This window comes from Chiroxiphia lanceolata, chromosome 5 (genome assembly GCF_009829145.1).
Source record: "Chiroxiphia lanceolata isolate bChiLan1 chromosome 5, bChiLan1.pri, whole genome shotgun sequence".
Taxonomy (NCBI): Eukaryota; Metazoa; Chordata; class Aves; order Passeriformes; family Pipridae; genus Chiroxiphia; species Chiroxiphia lanceolata.
This window is the reverse complement of record NC_045641.1, coordinates 37261685-37284132: the sequence shown is the minus strand read 5'-3', so window position 1 is coordinate 37284132 and position 22448 is coordinate 37261685.

The following is a 22448-nucleotide window of genomic DNA, read 5'->3' as shown; positions in this document are numbered from 1 at the left end:
ACTAGCAATGAAGCTAATAGCTGAGGTGGTTTAAGACTATCTTAATCACTGCTTAACTCAACACTTCATTGGGGATTACAAATCAGACTTGATTAAACTGAACCCATACTTTGGCCACTGGAGTTCATAGCTTGATGTCTTAATACCAGCAGCCTTTGGCAGAGAGAGAGAACAGGTAACTGTGGGGAGCAGTTTTCTAAACTGGCAGAGCGGGATCCATCAGAAATTTTCTACCTGAGTGTTAATTTTCAACCCAATGGTACTGCCACCCATCTGAGAAGGGACAGTCCCAAATTATATTACTTCCAGAGTTAAAGAGAACAGATATTTACCCCTTGCCTTGCTCAGAGAAACTTCCTATATTTGTCAGGAGCTGGTTCTTGTTTTCACTAGCACTTCCTGGGGATTATTGAAAATATTCCCAGAAAAAGCAGTTTGTTGAAACAGATAAAAATCCATGGTGTGTTTACACTTCACTGAAGCAGTGTGTCTTGTTTTCTGCTTTCTGCCCAGCTCCCAAAGCATACAGACACCTTGAGCACAACAACAGACAGCTCTAAATGAGCTGGAGATTTTCTATGACAATATTTTTGTTATCAAATGTCTGGTTGTATTTATTTTTTCATTCACTGACTCTCTGATTCATTGCCAGTGATTCTCTGCCAGTGGAAACATCCACGACAGTGCATTGCTAACAGCACTCTGGCTTTAAACTCCAGCCAGACTCCACAGAGCTTAGCCCGCAGGAACTGCCTGGAAAGTGCACAGCGTTTAGGGTCAGCACGGCTCCTGGGTGCAGCAAGGACCGTGGCTGGTAGCACCAGAGAGCCAGACCCTGTAGGGGCTCTTTGGTGACAGGAGCTGCTGGGGCTTCCACCCATCACTAATGAGCTTCTTAAATTTACACCTAGTTTTAGCTCTCTCCCACTAATTGCATTTTTTTCCTCTTTCTAGATATGGTAATTTCCATGCCTGAGTTTTCAGCTTCTGTTCTGCATTTGGTTTAGCAGCTTCTTGTTCTTGCTAATTTTCCTCTGTTTTATTTCAAATCTTCATGACATTTTCCTCAGAGGTCATTTCTTCCTGATGTTTTATATTCAGGCATTCTCATTTGTTGGCCGAATATTTGTTTCATGAGTCACCACTTGTGTTATGATTTCTCTGTTATTGCCTGCATTTTTTTAATGTTATGGCCATTTCCATCAACCTAAGCTTACTCTCTGGGCTGCTGATCTCAACCTCTAGAGCAGTACTTCCTCCTGACTTTGATCCTAAATTACTTCTTTCATGTGAGGATCATTCAAGTGGCATTTGGAATTTAGATTTCCTGAGCTTGAAGTTGCAAGAGTAGTTCTTGAGAAAAAAAAGGCTACCTGAATCTGATTAAAGCCAAAAGGGTTGGACAAGCACACTGCAATTTGTCTGTTCCTACATGAATCAGCTGGACAAAGCCATTCTTGCTCCCCCAGATTCGCAGAAGTGCCATGCCATTTTAGCACTACTGGCAAGCCTCTGACTTCCACTTCCAGTGGTAAACTGCAGGATTAGACACCGTGCAGGGTCAGGATGGTTGGCAGAATATGGCCTGCTGTACACAAGAACATGCACTGTTTTACCTTGGCTATCTCCTTGCTCCTGACAGATGCAGCTTCCACTTCTCTACATTTAATCTTTGCTGTACTCTTTGTTTTGTCATACAGCCTCTCTATGAGGATGCACTTTATCTATCCTTTTATTTTTTATTTTAAATCCTTTTCAAAAACCCCAGCCAGCGTCACGCCCGGAAGGTTGATTCACCATCTGTTCGAAGTGAAAAACATCAGGGTAAATAAAATTTGGTAAGGAGGCTCACAGTAAACAGGTCAAATCTTTCTAAAATGTTGGAGGTGATAACGCATCTTAATCATCCAGTTTTCTTTTATTGATCACAACCATTTGCTTTGAAGGTTTAGTCAGTCCATAATTTTGAAGGCCTTTGTTCCTTTTCAGCTTAGACTACAGCAGATGTGAACATGACTGAGAGACTTGAGGAGGGGGGAAGGAGAGTTAACAAGTTGAAGGCATGAGCTTTACATAAAAGCTAGTGTTACATATTTTTCCACCTCAAAACACAAGGAATGGGCACTGAAATAACCTAAATATCTTTTTTACAAATAGGTGCCTTAGGGCTAGTGGATTTTAATCTCAGATGTGTACTGCACATGGGTTGTCTTACCCCAGAAAATCTGACGCTCCTAATGCTTGCACATGTGAAGGGCTAATTTTTATGCATTTTTCTGGGGTAGAGAAGTGCCTGGAGTTTTGAAACTAGACCTTAATTTGCAGACTAAAAAAACCAAATCTCAATTTGCCCAGAGTTGTCTTTCACTTGTTTCCATTTTAAGGGGAGTTACAGCCCAGAATTTAGAGGATTAAGTTCATCCCTTAATTATTGCAAGTGACCAGGCATTTATCTTCCAGTCTCTAACATATTGAAAATGATGCAATTTACTTGAGAATTTTAAAAAAGAAATCAATATGTTCCCAAGATAAACATACTGTCTCCTTCCTCACACTAGGGAAGCCAGTCAGGGGAAGTTAATTGCCTAGACCCGTCAGTGCGGAGAACAGCATTAATAAATGGGGTGTACTGGCTTGTATAAAGGACAGATGTGAGTTTTCTGCTCCACTGTACGATGAATTAATTCTCTCTCTTTTCTACTTTTTCTCAATCTATATATCACAGTGACCACCGAAGAGCTGTGTTTACAGTCATTTTGGCAATATGTTGCCAGAGCAAAATCCTGGCCACATCTTGTGCTGCATGTCCCCATCCTTATTCTTCAGACTTCATCCTCCTGTTTGATCAGCCTGGAAAAATGCTCAAGCATGAGATTGTCTAATCTGAAGATGGGAATAGCTGAGCTGTCTGTCATCTACAGATACATTCTCTCTCACCTTCTCTCCCCTCTGTATTATTACTTAACCATGGGGACTACAATTTCTGATTCTGTTGTCATCCCCACCAAAAAGTTTGCTGCAAAGAAAAGGTAGGATCCAGAAAAGAGTCCAGATGGGGTTTGGCAAGTCAGCTGGTGCTTCAGGTAAGAGCAACTTGGCAAAGGAACTGCATCACTGTCAGCTCTAGTCAAACACGGAGCCATTCAGGACCACTGGCTTTTCACTTGGCTAAGGAAGGGCAAAACAGCACTCATGGCTCTCTGGCTGCTTGGTTTCTGCCCACCAGAGCTTGCGCTGTCAAAGATTAGGGCAATTGAGCTAGTCCAGGGGGAAGGAGAGTAGCCTATTGCAAGGCTACTGTGGTAACCCTTCAGATAGCTCTCCTCTTTGTAGACACACTGCAGGCCAATAAAGCTGCACATAATTGTGGACAGGAAAGGTATTAACTCAGAACATACTGATTACTTGGTGAGAATTTCCTGAATGGATGTTGTCAGCCAAAGGGGAGCATGGAAGAGGGCAAACTTTATTATATGGACAGGGCAGTTTAGGAGAACCTACCGAAGGAGTTGCTGTGCAGTAGCTATGTAATGTACAGTACTTTTATGCCCAAAGCCAAAGTGATTATCAGATCCGTTACCATTTTAGGGTTCAAACTTCTTCTTTTAGAACTCTTTCATCATTTTAAAAGGCATGACTATAAAATATTACCCTCTCCCTGCTTGTATCACAGATTCCATAGCAAAGTAGCCAGACACTATCAAAATATGTTGTTTTAGTAAAATGTAGTTTTATCAGAAAAAAAGAATTTGTCTAAAATTATAGGAACCTCTCAGTCTGATATGCAGAGGATCTGTGCAGGCTTGGGAGTTATGGAAGCACAAATCACATGTCATGAGTCATATATACACATGCACATATACACACACTCCGTAGTATTTTTTAAAAGTCACTGTTTTAACATGTCCTTTTAAAGTTTCTGCTCACTCAGGAAAGCACGTACCATTCAGCTGATAATTTCACATTGATTTATTGGTTATTCTGCTCTAATCCACTGCTCCTCACACACTTGCCATGGTATGTCTGTGTGATCCTGCTATATGTCTGCAGGCTAGATAAGTTGTACAGTATATGTCTTGAGGCATTCACACCACATCACTCTTTCCAGATCATTCAGAATCTACTCTAAAGTCCAGCAAAATAAGTGGAACTCTTGGCAATTATTTTAGTGAGGTCTGGAACAGGCAATAAATACAAAGACTCTTTAAAAGATATATTTATGAAGAAATTGCTGAAGATATCCATTATACTGTTTGAAGACTAGGCAGTGAAAATATGAAAAAGAGTTATGTTTAAGCACACACTTTTCTCAAAAAAAACCAAAAACAAATGATAGGATAGAAACAAGGAGGTTGTCAACATTCTTTTTAACATCAAAAGTTTTAATCGAGAACGCTACCCCATCATGTAGCATGCAGAATATTTTCATTAAATGCTAAAGTCCGTGTTAGAAACATTTGGAAATCTTTTAAAAATTACATTGTTCTTTCCCATCTACCTTGTCTATTGCAACACATATGGTTCATTTAAAATTAAGCACGTACCCTCCTCTCATTGCCTCACCTCCTCCTCTCTGCCACTACCAGTGCTGAAACACACTAAGGTTTTCTGATGTGAGAGGGCTCAAACTCACACCTCCCAAAGGTATCAAATTAAAGAGCTGTGGTCATAACTTCTCATTCTACAGAGGAAACATGAACATATCTCAAAGACCATCCTTTTTACCCTCTCATTAACACACAAAGAAATACATGCTCACACTGGCATGTATTTCATTACAAACATTGGCTAATTTGTATTGCTTTCTTTCCCTTTCACATATCCTTTGGGAAAGTCACTGTCTTAATCTATTTATTTTTATATCCAGTGGGTTTTTTTTATTTAAGATGAGATTGAGTTCATCTTCTGCATAAACATTTTATTTACAGTGAAATTACAGGAAATTATATTAAATTTGAACTCTTTAGCTGATAAGCCATTATACACTGTGTAGAGTACTTGCTTGACATACACATGCACACAGACAAGGAGATTTTAGCTTTGCTACATATTGGTAGAAAAGAAGTAAATATTGACATGATAGTAATTTCCCAAAGTCTTCAGTGAGGACTGGCAAGCTGTTGTGACTTGCACTGGACAAAAAAGAAAATTTAGTTGCATCATATAGAAGAAAAACAGTAGTTATCTCCCAACCCTAGGCAATATGTGCACTATAACTGGACAAATACATCAGTGGGCTTTGTCATGTTTAATGGTACAATTACATCTTGTATTCCTAGAATGCATACAATTATTAGATTGTATTAAAAAAACCAACCAAACAAACAAACAAACAAAAAAACCAAAACCAAAAACTAGAAAGCACCTCTTGCCAAAACCTGTAACATATTTTCTGCAGTATGTCAGTCTTTTCCCAAATAAGAAGATAGACTCTTTATAAAATAATTTTTCTTAATTCTAATACCATGGAAAAGACCATACCTCCTCGCTGTGCCATCCTGCTCAAAATCAAAGCAAAAATTCATCCCATTTATCTTACTCTGATGATATCATTTGTCATTACATCTCTAGTTGACTGTTGTCCTTCTGAACCATCCACTTTAATTGTTATAATAATTATCAGCCTTTTTATGCATTTTAGTTCTTGTCAAAAATTACAGAGCTGTCAGGCAATTTAGCTCCTTCCCAAGTCCAGCTTTCCTGATCTTACACAAATTGTAGCTCTGTGCCTTAGGTCATTCTTCAGCTCTCTTTTGAAGTGAAGCGACTTGGGAACAGGAGCCAGGTTGGAGTATAGCCCGTAGTTCGTAAGCACAATCAGCCAGCTTTGGCTATCTCAGACCTAAAAACTAGCCCAAAAGGCCTTGCACCCCTCCAACTCCATCCTGCATCTCCCTGTCATGCCCTAGGGCCCCTAGAACACTAACCACAGAAGAGAAAATGGGAGTAGCCTGGCAGTCCAGAACAAACCCTTGCATTATTCCAGATATTTTCCTTGAACAAAATAAAATTAACAAAGAAAGCAAGCAGTTATTTCCTGGAACCATAATCATGCTACCCAGAGCCCAGAGGAGACATGAACCCAGTCTGTAGAACAATGAGAATGAATATAAAAGTAGGTATGATTTGTCCTGGGAGCTAGGCACAATTCTCTGCAGCAAATGCTTTTAGCAGTGTGGATGCAGCCTAGAGGTAGAAGATGTCTATACTCCATTATCCAAGATGTGAAGGTTTCTTGGAAACCAGACTGAACTGCCAATGAAGTTATCTCCCACAAAGGAATTTTAAGACAACCACAGACGAAAGGTGTGGGTTTTCTGCAAGGCCCTCAAATACCAGTAGCTTCAGAAACTGACTTATCACCCTCAGAGGTAAGATCTTTGGTAACATGAATAGCAGTCATGGAAAAGTTACTTTGGACCTTGACATCATTTATTTCCTTCTGAATCCTTTACTGAGAAAGCTCCAAAGGCAGTCAAGATCTCACTTCCTCTGTGCCGTCATCAGGGAAGTATCAATCATGGAGATTGCTCCTGGTGGTGAGCAAGAGCACTTTCTTGTCCAGAGAGAGTGAAGGAGCAAATCCAGAGTGAATTGTGGAGGTAGTTTTTGATTGTGTATATTACTGTTCCTTGAAGATTCAGTACAGAGACAATCTTGTGCCTAACCATACAAAAATAAAGACAAACGCCACTTAAGTTACTACTTGAAATGACCAACAGTTTAAAAAAAGTCACTGACATTTTGCATTCTCATTTCAGGTGCTTAACTGGGAGAAAATGGAACTTAGGGTTTACTTTGAAAATTGTGAATAATAAAAAATTTGAGTAATTAAATTGTCAGGTTAATCAATGATATTGCAGTAGTTTGAACATAAATGTGTTCTTTCTGCCCTCTGCAATGTTTCCATACTGGTTTAATATCATTGGACTTCAAAAGATTTTGTATATATAAATGGTGGCATAGATATAAAAATCATGAAGTCCGTTATCTTTACAAATAATGCCCATATAAAACCTATTTATGATTCATCAAAGTAAGATTTGATAATATCCTGAACATTTTCCATATTGTGATTGATATTCATCTCCCCTCACATACTTGTATCTAGTCTTTTTGCACAGGCAACATATGTAATATATGACCTGACCTAATTTAGATATACATATTACAATGACATGAACATGTTTTCCTCCTTTATCTATGAAAAGACTGGATGACTAATTGAGGTATACTTTTCTTATTGTCCCTGTTTGCGTAGTATTAAATTCTAAATGCCCTAAACAGCTGCATAATGCACAGTCATAACAAAAAATCAAAGTTTAAATTTCCTCTTTATATAACAATAAAATCATTTTTAAGGGAGTTATGTCATTATCAGTTTCAGAGGGGATTATGTGTTACAATGTGTTACATGTGCTACAATGTATAGATTTAGATCCTGATATTTAAAAAGAACTTTAAATTGTGTTATTCTTGTTTTGGTAAGTATGAATAAGATCAGTAACAGAATGGTTTTGCACTCTAATATCATAGGTAATATTTTTGTGCCTTTTAGGTCTTTATTTTTTCAAAGCATTTGTATATACAAGCAACTTATGATGAGAGCCCTGAGCGTATCTTTGAACAGAATTTCCCATCATTCACCCAAACCTTATCGTTCTTTGATTCACATCAGGGATTCATACAGTAAAGCTTGCAATGAATTCCTTCTGGAGGAAACTGAGCCAAAAGATGCACTCCAGCAGCTAACAGGCATTTAGTCCATGGGAGCAGACCTGAGCTACTCTGAAACAAAATTCCTGGTATTAGGTCCAGTTTCTCTGTATAGAGCTGCTGCTCCTGACACACAAACACGTGCACACGCACATACACATACGCATATACAACACTACTTGTCAGTCTTAGCCAGTGACTCACTGTGTCACATTTTAACACTATACACTTCATGTATTGTAATTCTTAACCATATAATTCTTCTCCTTTGTTTATGTCCATGCAATGAACAACTCTGACAATTCCTGAAGAGACGGCATTGCAGTTTTGCTTTACCATAAGTAATTTTCTTCAATATAGAGGGGACAAAATGTATGGACATCAATCTTTTCATGAGCCAAGGTGTCAGAATGCAACCTTCACTTTCCCTTGGTTCAAGTGCTTTTTACCACTTGTATGCCAAAATAATTCATTTTATTAGGAAAACATGATGTTAAGTATTTGTAATGCATTCACACTTCAACCTGAACTTCTGAAACACTTTGCTTCCTCTCCCTCAATTATCCTGTAGTAGAATATATTGCCACTGCTGCGGACTGTGCTATGCGCTCTCCTGTCAGGACTCAGATCATTCAAAATGTGGCACACTGCAGCACAAATTCTGTCTCTCCTTAAAGTAGTTGATCCCTAAAATCTGATTCTACCAGCTTACACTCTTCTCTCTGATGGTATCCATTGTTAATGCAATGGAAAAAATGTGCAGTGCTGTATTTTGACAACATATAGGTACAATCATTCCCCAAATGCCTTCCTTTGGCACTTCAGGTTGTAATTTATCTCATTTGGTTTCTTCTGCACCATATCATGAAGAGTGTGGAATTTCATTTGTGAGTTTCAGCATGGCAACATTTTGTTTCAGACAAGCTTGACAAAGGCTGTTATTACTTTTAGCTTAATTAGACTATTAATAAGATTCTTGTGCAGTATTTCAATCACTCGTTATTTTGCCTGATTGTTTTCTTTGACTGATTAAATCTCTAGTAACCAAAAATGTTGTATTTTAAGCCTACCACTTATTTTGACTACAATTCATTGTTAGGACTGTTCATTTAAATATCTATTGAGCAAGCTGCTCAGAATTCATGAAGTTAGATGGTAGTAGTTTTGTGTAACTCTCCTTCCAGGGAATAAAGAGAAATTTACAATTAATTTCATGGGAAAAGAAGTAGGACAATGCCTAACAAGTTCTTTTGAATATCATGACTGTTTTCCCCAACAAAATGCAAGCAGAGAGAAATCCCTTTGAAAACTGTTCTCTTAGAGTCCCAGAATTATATGGACAAAGAAAGAAGAAAGAATACATTGAGGATCCTGTGGAAAGAACTCTGCAAGATCTACTCTTGGAGTGCCTGAAATGTATAATAAAAACGTGTCCATGGGCTCTGTGAAATCAATTTGTTTAATTACACTAATAATAGGAGGTAAAAGTATAAAGCCAAAGTGCTGCAGGGCTCAAGATTTCTTTTCATAGAAGTCCTTCTCTAGGGAAGAAGAATATAACTAAAACCTTTGTTTTTACAGAAAGTGTGGAGATCCAAAGAAAAATGGGAGTTTGAAGGAAAGTCATTATTCTTGATCAAAGTTATTTGATAGAAAATGGCAGTCTTCCTTTGCTAAATGCACCTGCTTACAATGTAAGAAAAATGACTGTATTAGCTTTTACTTTGCCATCTTGGTGTAGAAGACAATTGCTGTCTGTGTTGTTCATTATTAAATATTCTAAAATATTACTCTTGGAGGCAGATAACATTCTTTTGGTAAATTGGTTCTGTCTGGTAATGCCAGTCACTGGGAACATTTTAATGACTGCAGTCACAATATCACCGTTATTTCAAGATGCAATAAGTCATCATCCATGATGACATCTACTGTCCTTTGGGTAAATTGGACTTGAACCCATGGCCTTCACCAGGTGTTAGTTAATGTAGGCTATAAACATCCAATGGGCTCAGTTGGTCTTTCAAAAGGAAAATGCGAACTAGGGTTTTTCTGCCCTTCACAAAATGTGAAAAAGTGTCCTTGAAGATTAGCCCCAAGACAAATATGTCTTTGAATTTGGCCTTAAACAGAAGTGGAACTCATTGAAATGATAATATTAGCATGTGAGTCCTCAAGGAGAGTAATTTCAGAATCACAGAATATTCTGAGTTGGAAGGGACTTACGAGGACCTTCAAGTCCAACTCTTAAGTGAATGGTCCATACAGGGATTGAACCCACAACGTTGGCATTATTAGCACCAATTTCTAACCACGAGTCTTCCACAGAGACTCTGGAACAAGAAAGATTCAATTAAGAACTTGAAAATTACTATAGTATGAAGTTCACAGAATCACAGAATACGCCGAGTTGGAAGGCACCCACAAAGATCATCAAATCCAACTCCTGGCCCTGCACAGGAACATCTACAGGAGTCACACCATGTGCCTGAGGGTATCATCCAGATGCTTTTTGAACTCTGTCACCCTTGGTGTTGTGACCACTTCCCTGGGGAGCCTATTCCAGGGCCCAACCACCCCCTTGGTGAAGAACCTTTTTCTAATATCCAACTTAAATCTCCCCGTCACAACTTCAGGTCATTCCCTCAGCTTCTGTCACTGGTCACCAGAAAGAAGAGATCAGTGCCTGCCCCTCCTCTTCCCCTCCCAAGGAAGTTGTAACTGCAATGAGGTCTCCCTTCAGTCTCTTCTTCTCCAGCTGAACAGACCAAGTGACGTCAGCTGCTCCTCATATGGCTTCCCCTCAAGGCCCTTCACTGTCTTCATTGCCCTCTTTTGGACACTCTCTAATAGCTTCGTATCTTTCTTATATTGTGGTGCCAGAACTGCACGCAATATTCAAGGTAAGACTGCACCAGTGCAGAGCAGAGTGGGACAATTCCCTCCCTTGACCACTCGACCTCCCCTCCCAGGACACGATTGGCCCTCCAAGCTGCCAGGGTACTGTTGACTCATATTCAACTTGTTGTTGACTAGATTAGACTAGAAATATGAGCTAAATAATTGTAGACATCATGTGAGAACTGCCTGTGAGCAGTCTGAAGATCCTTGGTTCTGAGGCAGAATGCAGAAAAGTAGCTGCTTATTTGTCCTGTTATGAAAGCAACATAGTTAGCTCAAAGCCATCTATAATAACAGTTGTGTGGCTACAGTGCAAGCATACACTTTGATAGGAAGCCAGAAAGAGTTTTTAAATGAAGGAATTATCATAATTCTAATAGTGCTTTGAAGTGTTTCTCTGATCAGCAGTACTGCTCTTCCTGTGAGATCTCTAACCACTGAAATTATTGCTGCTTTGTCAAAACACTCTGGCTTGAAACAGACCACCCCGACCCTGGAAGAGATGCTCTGCCATTGGATTTCTTTGTTTCTATTTTTCTCAAGGGAAAACGTGCAAAAATGTGGTAGCATTTCCCTCGATGATACTGGTGTCTCTCTCAAGTTGCTGTGGGGACCAATCGACTGGGAATCAACAGTGCCAAAAATTGTGTGAGTAACAGATGAAATTGTCAAAAAGTTACTAGTAGCTAAGTTGAACCAGAAAAACAAAGTTAACTGGTGCTTCCACAGCAGAAATAGACCTCAGCCACCTTTTTCATTGACATATTTGGCAAATTCTAGGGGTGTCCAGCCCTGAGGCCGGGAAGCAACACCACAGAACTGTCTGCGAGCCCACCTCCCCACAGCACCCTATGTCACTGAAAGACATCAGCTTGTCTGTTGCACACCCAGACAATGGCTCATTGGTCACCGGCACAAACTGATGGCAGGAACTGCTGGGAGTAGAGAGGCAGCAGAGGCCTCAGGGAGGGCAGTCCTAAAGCAGCTGCTTTCAATTTCATCTTCAAGTCACAGCCTGGTTGGTGCCCTGTGCCTCTCTGAGAATACTGGGCATAAGCTCCCCCTCAATGCAGACTGTCTACAGGTAAAACCTTCCTTTCTAGGCCTCTGCCAGCAGAAGTAAATTTCAGTGGCAGCGCTTTTCCCATGCCTAGTCTGTTTTGACTTTCCCAGAGACATTGCTCAGCGTCCTCTCCATCTTCTTTGTAAAGCATGATGAAAATCTCTAACATTAGAAGGTATCTGAGAAGGTCGACTATTCAAGTTAATTAACAGTGCCTCAGTCAGCACAGCCACACATAGATCTTATACATTCCTATTTTGCTAGACTTTAATGCTCCAAGGCCAATGCCTCTGCCAGTGATCAAGTATCTGAATTATTTTAATTTTCTCCAGTGATTTCTATTGACCATTTTCAGAAAATATATTACTCCTGATTCAAGCTCTGGATAGTGGTTTAAATCACAGTTCTGTTATAACAATATTTTGAAACATTAATGTTAAATATGGAAATACTACAAAAAAATATGGAGTATGTAATTACAAACACAATAAGGATGTTGTTGAATTCACTTACCACATACCCGTCAGACTCCACTCCACCTGGAGATAAGAAATCTCCAGGGTAGCAGCTATTCTTCTACCCCTCAATTTTCACATCTTCTTTTAACTTTCAAGTTAGAAATAGCAGTATTAACATCAGCTGATAAAGACATCATGGCGGTGATGGATGGAGTTTCAGAAACATATGCTGGGGATATGACTAATTTCAGAGATTTACATAAATTAGGTAAAGAGGTTGTATTCAGTCTGGTGGAGTCAGTGTCTTGATCTCCCTCACCAAAGGAATCTCTCTAAGCTATGCAGTAATTTATCAGATGATATGGTAATTAAAGTAGTGTCAGCAAGGCATCTTGGCAGTCTCCACTGAAAATACACTGTAAATTTTTGAGGTACTGTTATTGCAGCCAGGATTGTCCACAAAGCTGGTAGGCAGAACTGTGATTTTTATTCAACCTACTGATAGATTTGGAGAAGATCCCTAAGACTTCAGGCAAAACAGCCCTTCTTTAGTTTCCAAACAGAACAACTACAGATAAATTCAAATTGCTGCTTAACTTAAGATGTGTTAATCAGTAAGACTGGGACAACAGAGCCGTTTGTACCTGAGGTAAAGAAGGGGGCCCTCAGCCATCTTTGAGGAGTGCAGCCCTTGAGCTGACAAGCCAATTACAGAGGGGAGGTAAAAAAAAAAAAAGGCAGCTGCTTTCGCTTCAGGCTGTGAGATGGACTGGAGGGACCACAGTACTACACTGTGTCAGCAAATGTGCCCCAGAAGCCTGGGGATCATATGAAATGCTTCGAAGGTCAGTTGTGTTCCTGTTGCAGTGTGTCCTTTTGTAGAACACTTTGCATGAACATAAAGAGGTTGGGGAAGTGTTAACCTTCTGTTTCAATGTCAATATTAGTGACAGCTGGATAACAACTGCATCAGCGACAGCCTTGCCAAAACACAAAGAAATCTTGGCAGATATGAGAAGGAAACTAGCATTACAAGTGGTACATAGCAGGTCACCATCTTCCTGTCCATCACAGCATGTTAAAACAAGACAAATTTGAATTCACAAAACAACTTCTACCAAAGGCTCTCCAAACTTTTTCCCACTTTACAATACTCAAACCTCCCAATATCCCTTGGGGGGAAAGTATTATTATGCAAAGACTAAATGACTTGCATTCTGCTAGGGATAAATGATTTGCCTAAAGACACAGAGCAAATCAGTGGCTTTGATTTATAGCTCTGATCCAGCCTGACTGCAAGGGAAGACTTTTCTGGATTCACACAGCCCCACTGGAGAAAGAGCCAGTGCAGGGTCAGAATCCACCAGAGTCTCAGTACTCGATCTAGGAGAAGGTAGTCACTCTTTTTCTTGCCTAAGGTACTGTTTGCAGAGTAATGCCTGCAATGTCTTTGCATTATGCATTTGACAGGAAAATTAAAAGAATATAATATGAATACTAAAATGTTATAATGTATAATGTTTATATGCATTGCCAGTCTTCTTAAAATTGTGTTTGAGCAATCTAGCTCTAATATTTCTTGTTTCTACAGAACTCTTTGCTAGCTAATTTTGCAAGTGTGTCTGATCAGGCTCATTTAATTCATCATTTTTGTTTGACTCATTAATCTCTGCCTCTGCTTTGAAAGATAATCTGCATTTAATGGCTATGTTATGTAACACGCAGCAAGCCAGGAATACTTTGCACACTTTCATAGGGCAATATTGTAATGTGTCACCAGATTTATCTATGCATCAAGATGTCATTTTTAAGATGCTCAAAGTGCTTTCAATTACCAATAGGCTGAGTTTCTGAGCACTGCTCTAATTTGTTCCTGGGAGGGTCTGAGGGTTAGAAATCAGAGTCATGTAAGAGTGTTTCAAGGTTTAGCCACAATCACACACAAAGAAAAGTGCAAAGATAAGAATAAATTAGAATTAAATTATAAGCTTTATATATTTTTACTGATACTTACTCACCCCAAATCTATCCCTTCTGGCAATCACCAGGCTAAGATTGACCATGGGGTGATTTCAGGCTCTGGTAGCAGGGACAGTAAGTCCAGACCTTCCCATTACCCCTGCTTCTTGCAGTTCCCAGTAAGGACAGCATAGTCCTTGCAACTCTGCTATCGGCAGGTAGGTAAAATCCATGTATAGTGGCAGATGTCAATCTACACACCTTTTAGCTAACAAGTGAATGTGTTTTATGTTCTTCAAACACCTTTTAAAGACACAAACTGACAGCAGCTGGAGAAATTTAATGATGCAACTGGGCAGTAAATCTGGCCCACTATTGATTTCAATTCACTCTTTGTAATGTTTTCTAGACTGAAGAGGCAATGGAAGCACTGAGAGGGTATTTGCAGAGTACTCAACTGGGTCTGGCTTTCCTTTTTTTAACTTCGTCCCATTATTCTTACTGGAGGATTCACCCTGTTCATTCTAGGAAATTTGGGATAGCTAAGCTATGGGCACTTCTTCCTTGCCCTTCATATTACATCTAAAGGCACATATTACTTGAACTTACATAAGGATCCAAACATTAAACACATAAATGATCAAAATACTTCAAGATAATATTGCAAATACTCTTATAGGTATTAAGACTTTTCTTATCTTCAGATATAATCATAGGAACTTTCTCTCCTTTAATACATTTAGGTTACTCATAGACTGGTTTAGTGATTGCTCTTTCATTTAAGATTTTCTCGGTTTTCTTATACCTATTCAGTGTAAATAGGCATTTTTTATTTTCATAATCTCTTCACCAAGGACTGAATTTCATTAACAAGTTGAGACATCTAATTAGAGCAATCAATTACCACCCCTTTAAACCCTGGGGTTTTTTCTCATCTTGAATTCATTCCTATTTCTTAAATTCTTTCTGAGAATGAAAAACTATATCCAATTGTAGTCAAACCAAAATTGGTAGACAAAGATTCTTTGCTCAATGACATTATGCTTTACAGTGTGATCCAATAGCAGTACTTGCTCATTTTGGTACTATAACTCATTGCAAACCTGTACCTGCTTTGCTCTGTCAGTTCCTCTAGACTATTTTGCACTGATACTATTGAGATTTCCTCATTCTATGGAGTAGCTGACATCTTGAATCATTTTTCCCAGAAGAATTCGCCTGCATTTAGTGGTGAATCTTGCTATCCTTAATAAAATTCTTTGGGTAGGGTCTCATAAATTTTCCCTGTTATTACTGTTGTTAACAAGTCCGTCACACTGTACATTTCATTAAGAGGCTGCTTTTTCCTTCTTTTCTGAGAAATCATTAATGAAGATAATAAAACTTGAGCAAACCCAGATATGCACTAGATATCTCAACCAGGTCTTACAGATTCCCACTTCTCATTATCTTTAGTTAACAGTTCTTCAGACAACTTCACTGTATGTGAACATGTTTGTTCCCTGGCCAATTTGAATTAATTTGGAAAGCTGCTGTCAAATGCTTTATTAAAATCCAAATAAATGATAGCTACTGGTCTGAATTCATCCAACAGTCTTCCAATTTTATCAAAAAAGCAATCATCCAGTTTAACTTGCAAGCTCTGTACTTGGTAAATTCACGTTACTTAATACTGTTGCTTTCATTATCTTCCAGAACTCCAGAAATGCCTTCTTTTCCCCAATACTTTTTCTTCAGCAACCTAACGATCAAAGTTAGACTTATTAAAATTATTGCCCCCTATTAAAGGGCAACACTATGGCTGTCAAGTATACATAATCGTTGTATGTTGTCACACCCAATATTCTGAAGCCCAGTAGTACGTAATAATTGTTCCATTTCTACTCTGCCACTTGTCTACCATGTTTCTAATAATGGTTTGAAGTATGTGTAGAGGCTGTGCAGTCTAAAAGCAGTCTATTGCCTTTTGTTTGGTCAAAGGCAATACTTTGTCTTTCTACATTATTTCCAGATTATTGACACTGCACTGTTCCACTTCCATGCTTCTCTCGCAATATCTTTCTTCACTAAGTACTCAGCAGTTTGGTGCCCTTTTCCTGTACCAAACTAAAGTTGCATGTTAATCCAATTCAGTCCAATACCTTTATTCAAGATCATGAGCACTTTTGTTATTTTTTTACATTCCTACAATATTTTCTTTCTTCTTTTTTTTCCTACAGCTACCTTGTTCATAACTTATTGCCGCTTCACTTCACTGTAAAGAAATCACTGCACCACCTTATGTTTGCCACTACATAGTGCTTAAATACTACTGCTGTTTTTATGATGTAAGAGATTACAAACTGGACAATGTAAAGGATTTTCTGTACCAGACAACATCTTCCCTGCCAGGGCTCAGAGTCATGAAGAAATTATATTATTCATGAATAAAGTAAACCAGAGCCTTGCTCAGAGACTGCATCTGCTCTCTACCCTCAGAATACTCCAGGAGTTACACTAGTCTTAGCCAAAAGCACTACTCCATGTCTGTTCTTGAGTAATGTCATCAGGAAAAGGTCAAACCCTAAATACGTACTAATTAAGTGAACGAAAGCTAATATCTCACATAATGGTGTGGCAAAAAGAGTCTGAGTTTAAATCAGGCTAAAGGGAAGAATCAATTTATGAACTTTGCAGCAATTATCTGCTACCAAATTATTGTCATCTGTGAGAACAGACAGTATCTATCTTCAAACATATCTTGATTGGGATATATTGCTTCCCATCTAAAAACCCAGAAGTCCTGCTAAGACTCCCTTAGTTTGATGGTTGCGTTTTTGCATTCAGGTTCTGACCAACTCCCTGAGCTGGGCTTCAATTACTAATTTAATTTACAGTAAATGGAGTCAGTTTTTCCCATAAGTTCATCTTTCACTTCAGGTTATGCCTTAACATTTCCTATGTACAATATCCTACTTCTGAAATTAATTATATTCATTGTTTCTATCTACCTTACTGCATTAGTTGCATTTTTTATGATGTTGTTTGTTGGTTTTTTCACGTTAACTAAAGGATCCTCTACAACTAACTCCGACGCAGGCATCTATCTAGCAGACAACTAAACTTAGCAAGTCTGACACACATTGTAAGAACCAGGCTCTTTTGAAGTAGCGCATTACACTGCTTTGTCTCAGTTGTTTGAATCTCTCTGGCTTGGCTAAAATGGGACTGGATAGTACGTTAATTGAATCATTACTGTGAGGACACATGGAAGTCCCAGTCCTGCTGTGCTTTCAGACCAGTGGATACAATTCTTCTGCCACCAACTCTGATACAAATTAGAAGTTGCTAGCACAATGTAGAGTAAGTGAACAGACTTACTTACCAGCAAGACAAACTCAGTCTTGCCCAACTGAAAGTGAGTCAACTCCGTTTATTTGAGTTTATTCACTTGTCTATACATGCCTGCACTTAACTTGCTTAAGTACGTAGAGCCAATTCTCATTACGCATTTCCTTTAATCTTTTGGTTTTAGCAAATCTCATTGCTTACTTCAATTTTTCAAATGTAGCTTCTACATCAGAAGCTGCAAGTTTAACATGTGTAGGAAGTCAGTAGTAGAATTCTGCCCTTTTATAACTCAGACATTTAAAATGTGTAGCATCATTTTATACTTGATTACAAAGTAGAATTTCCGAACACAAGTGAAATGCCTTTAAAATTGCAATTGGAATTGCATATCTAATTTAAAAAAAAAAAAGACCATTTTCCCATTTACTATATGCATATTTTTGATTATTTAGCCTCCATAGAAATTCCATGGAGCTATATCAATTAAATATTTGCCCATTTTCATTTATTGTACACACAAAAACCAGTAAAATGCAAACCACATCCATGCCTTTGAAATTTCTGTATTAAGCAAGAATGAATTATGTAAAGACAGATGCAGAGAGAGCTTTTATGAACTGTGATCCTGATATTTTGTCTTCAGTTTTTTATTCATCTATTTTTCCCAGGCTGAACTATAAGTTACTGAAAAATACTCTCAACAATAAGGAGATTTAAAAAGAACAAAAAAACTCCTGAGTCAACCATTTATCTGCTACTGAATTCTGTGAGCTAATCTTAGTTCAAGCAAGAGCTCCCCTAAGCAGTTCATATATTTTAATATGGTACAAGTACTCTGGATACATGGTACAGTTTATGGCTTAATTGGTTTTAAAACTAAAGCAAAAAATCTGCAGCTGCAGAGCACACTGGGTGAAACCCTAACCAAGGCTCTTGGCCTGCCAGCCTAAACCAGTCACAATAAGGCAGTAAGGAAGCCTTGATCTTTTACTGTTTCTCAAACTCTTCACATTTAGCTGTAACCATCAACCAGTCTTTATCTTCAGCAGAAATAACATCTCACACTTGGTGGTAACTATGGGAGGAATATTTTAAAGTGCATGTTTCATTAATCTTGGCCAGTGACAATGTTTTTGACATAAAGTATTGAGCTCTCTTCTATTGTGCCGGTTCCACTGGAGATTATTGTTAACTGCTTATCATTAAACTAGGCCTGTTGATGTGAAATAATCCTCTGTAGATAATTTTTTTCAGTCTTTTAATTCAGCATTTAGCTCAAAGTGCCTTCTGTGTAAGCTTTTCTCAGAGCCACAATCCCAATTCCTGCTTGTGTCTTGTTTGGTTGGTTTTTTTCTTTCTCATTTGTTTTATCTTTTTTGGCTGAGATCTTCCTCTGTTCATCTTTTATAGTTGCAAAAATCTTCAGAATACAATCAAGAAAGAATCCCTCCCCAAAGTGCCTCTGCTTTCCAAGCTGACGTGCTGTCCTTTGGAGCAACTTACCTGCCTTTACGGTTACTTACCTGCTTGGGTTAACCTGCTTTTGATATTAACCACACAAAACCTTACAGGCTTTTTTAAAGGACATAACTGCTCTGACTTCCACCTATATATTTGGAAATACATGCTGATTTTGTGCTAAGATTTCTATTATTACATCATTACGCCACAGAAATGTATTCAAAACATATCAATTAGCCAAGCAGATGAGTGCAATGAGAAAAAATGTGTTACATCCATGATTGTAGAGCAGAAACAATATATACTTTTAATGGATATAAAAGTGTATCTCTGAAAATAATACCATTTATTTAAAACCATATTTGTGAGCTATTTAATCTTTTTAAGGGCTGGATTCACATTTGTGCTTGTGCCTATTGCAACCTTTTGACAGTTTTATTGTTGAAAAATTCAAGGTACATCTCATAATTGTACCAGGAACATGCATTTATCACTGGCAACAGTTCTGTGCCACATGAAATGAATTACTGTAATAGACATGTCATGTAATAGCATCTTATTATCTTCCTCCACTTCCTCCTCTTTTTCCTAACCTTCTGCAATGAGCAGGTCAAAAATGACGGCAAGTAGAACAGACAAAATGATTTCTGAAAAAGTTCAAGGAGCAAAATGATGCCTGCTAAAAATAATGCTGTAGCAGTACAATGAGTAATTAACACTATGCTCAATACACTACATAATGAAAGTGCCATACTAGGGCCTTGAGCCCTAATACTGCTGTTCAGCCCTAGCAGTGTAGCAGAAAGTGGGGCACTTTGGTGAATCAGGGGCATGATGGTTAGCACCATGGAAGACTAAGGCTCCTAAGATCCTTCTGCCCTAGTTTCTTCACTGCAGCCCTCTTATTACTGCTGAGAGGCAAGGTAAAACCTAAAAAATACACCCAGGCTTTACCTGCTGTTCCTACAGTTGCTGTGGCCAGAGCAGCAGACAGGGGAGGAGGTGACCCATGGAAAGACTGCCTGAGGATGCAGTCTCACCATGACCCTGTTGATGCAGTTCTCATAGAGTCTTGCACCATTAGTTCAGATTCTTATGGGTTGACTTCTGACAAATTGACAGAAACATAGAGGACAGTATGGGCTAGATCCAGTACAGAATTTTTGTAGTTTGACATCAGCCCCATGAAGCAAAAAACAACTACTGGTAGGTGTAGGGTGCCTCCTTTTAATCATTCAGCAATTTCTGTTTACTTTAGTTACCTTTTGGCCAGAGTAGATGTAGCTGCTAACTAAAAGACTAAGTTTCAACATAATGAGGCTTTAATTTCCCGAGCATATCTTTATTATTTCACATAAATTCAGCCTTACCTTCATTATACTTTCTGAAAAATCTCTTTGTGCTCATTATCGCATCCGTAATTCTCAATATTGTTTGCCTAACATGGGGTTTACGTGCTCGATTCTCAGAAAAGCCAGGATTGTCAACAGTTCACTGAATTGTTTCCTTTCACTCTCCTGACTCTGATAGCAGTGGGACTCTGTGTGGTGCCTTCCATGCAGTTTAAGGTGCAGTTTAAACGAACTAGATATATTTTTGCTATGAATAGGAGGAAGCAGGAAATTAGTCAGCAAAAGCTGATTTTCTGTTATTAAGATAACAAATACTCCTAAGTCAATTTACAAGCCAAAGGCTCTAGCTTCTTTTCCTCCTACACTCTCCAGCTCAGCTGAGGAGCTTTCAAAGCAAATGGGTGACTTTAAAGTTCTGGTTTTACTGAAGACACTGAGCTGAGAGCAAATAAACAGCTCTTCATTTGGTCTTGTATGAAAATGTTCAACCTGAAAGCAGCTCAGCCACTGAACAAAATGCTGCTCATTGCAGTGGCCACACTGGGGAAGAAACAAGCATGTTCTTTCTGATATTTGATTCTGAGATGTGCTGCCTGTGGGATTTCAGGGGGAACTGCCATTTCTCCCTCCTCACATTCTCCCAGGGATGCTTCCAAGGTGGTCATGCACTTTGTCTCAACTCATTCAACACTCATGGGGAGGTACATGTAGCAGAAAAGAGAGGGACAAGGTCCCTTCTAGGAGCAGTACATCCTAGCCTTTTATAGTTTATCTTACATTCCACTATCCCCTCTTAATGTGAAAGCTCTCTATCGGTCCCCAAACCTCCTCCTCAGGCTCCCTGAACCTGATCCAGAACCTAACTCAGGAAAATGAGGTATGAAGGGTATGTCTCCATATTCTGCTGATACCGCATACTGGATGGTCCAAATTCTAGCCCCAGTATAATACAGTGAAGTGTTTAAAGACAGGATACTATAAACATAGTCATTTAGGCCTCAGCTCTGCCTACCTGGGCTCAAAGCATCAAAAACTGTCTGTTGTGCTTTGCAAAATCAGGACCTTAAAAATCCCCTCCAGCTTTTCAGCAGACTAAGATGTGCAGTACAGAAGAAAGCATCTTTATCGTTAACAAAAAAAAAAAAAAAAAAAGAAAAAAAAAAAAAAAAAGACATTCTGTCTTTGAAAGCTGTATTTTGAAAAATACAGGATTGGCTTTTACTCCCAGTGATGTCAACGTCAAAGCTCCAATTGACTTCAGTGTGAACATGATTGTATCCAATGGTTAAATAATTGCACATATTTCACATCTCATTGTTACTGAAAACTGCTCTTCAAAAAAGGAAAATAATAGCCTGGATTCAAGTACTCTATTAAAAAGTCATTTGAACTGCATTCTAGTTGAAATCACTTTTACCAATGAAAAGATCTTTTTGCTTATTCAAAATTTACATAATTAGAAAAGCACAAAAGACAGACTTTGCTCTCTATTCCGGTCTTAGTCCTGCTAGTCTTGAAGTGCTTAAGAGTACCTCCAAGCTGAAATTTTGTATTTTTCTGTGGTTCTCTGCTTTCTACTAGTCCCAGCATTTTAATATGTTTTGAAAAATTCCTCATGTCAAAAAATACTTTCTCTTGCATCTTTTTCATTGTAAAACCTCAGTTTATCTACTCAGCATTATGAAACTGTTATATCAACTGAAATGGGAACACAATCAAAAGGCTCGGCATTATTTATCTTAGTTTTTTCTCCAAATCAGAAAATTAAGACAGTGATGAATTACACATTACTATACAAAATTTTATTATCAGAGAAAAAATTCAATTTTTTTCTGCTTAAAATACAGAAGATAAAGTTCCTCTTTAAAAAAAATCCATTTAGTCAGTCCTTAGAATGGAATAAAAATTTTATGTTGAACATATAGTGGTCCCATATTTATGTAGTCATTTTAAAGGCATATAACAGAAAACACTGTTCTGCTAAACTGAAACAGAAATTCATATATTTTATTTGGCTAATGGTTTCAATTGTGGATTAGTTCTACATTCATTATGATTAGTGCTATATTCATTAACTAACATTGTAAGAATAATTCTACTTTTATTTCAAAATCCTAGGATGCTCCAAACAAATGAAATTTTTTGTTGAATCTGGCATTTTAGATATACTGAGAATCAGTAAACATCTCCCCTCCATATGAAAAATATGTT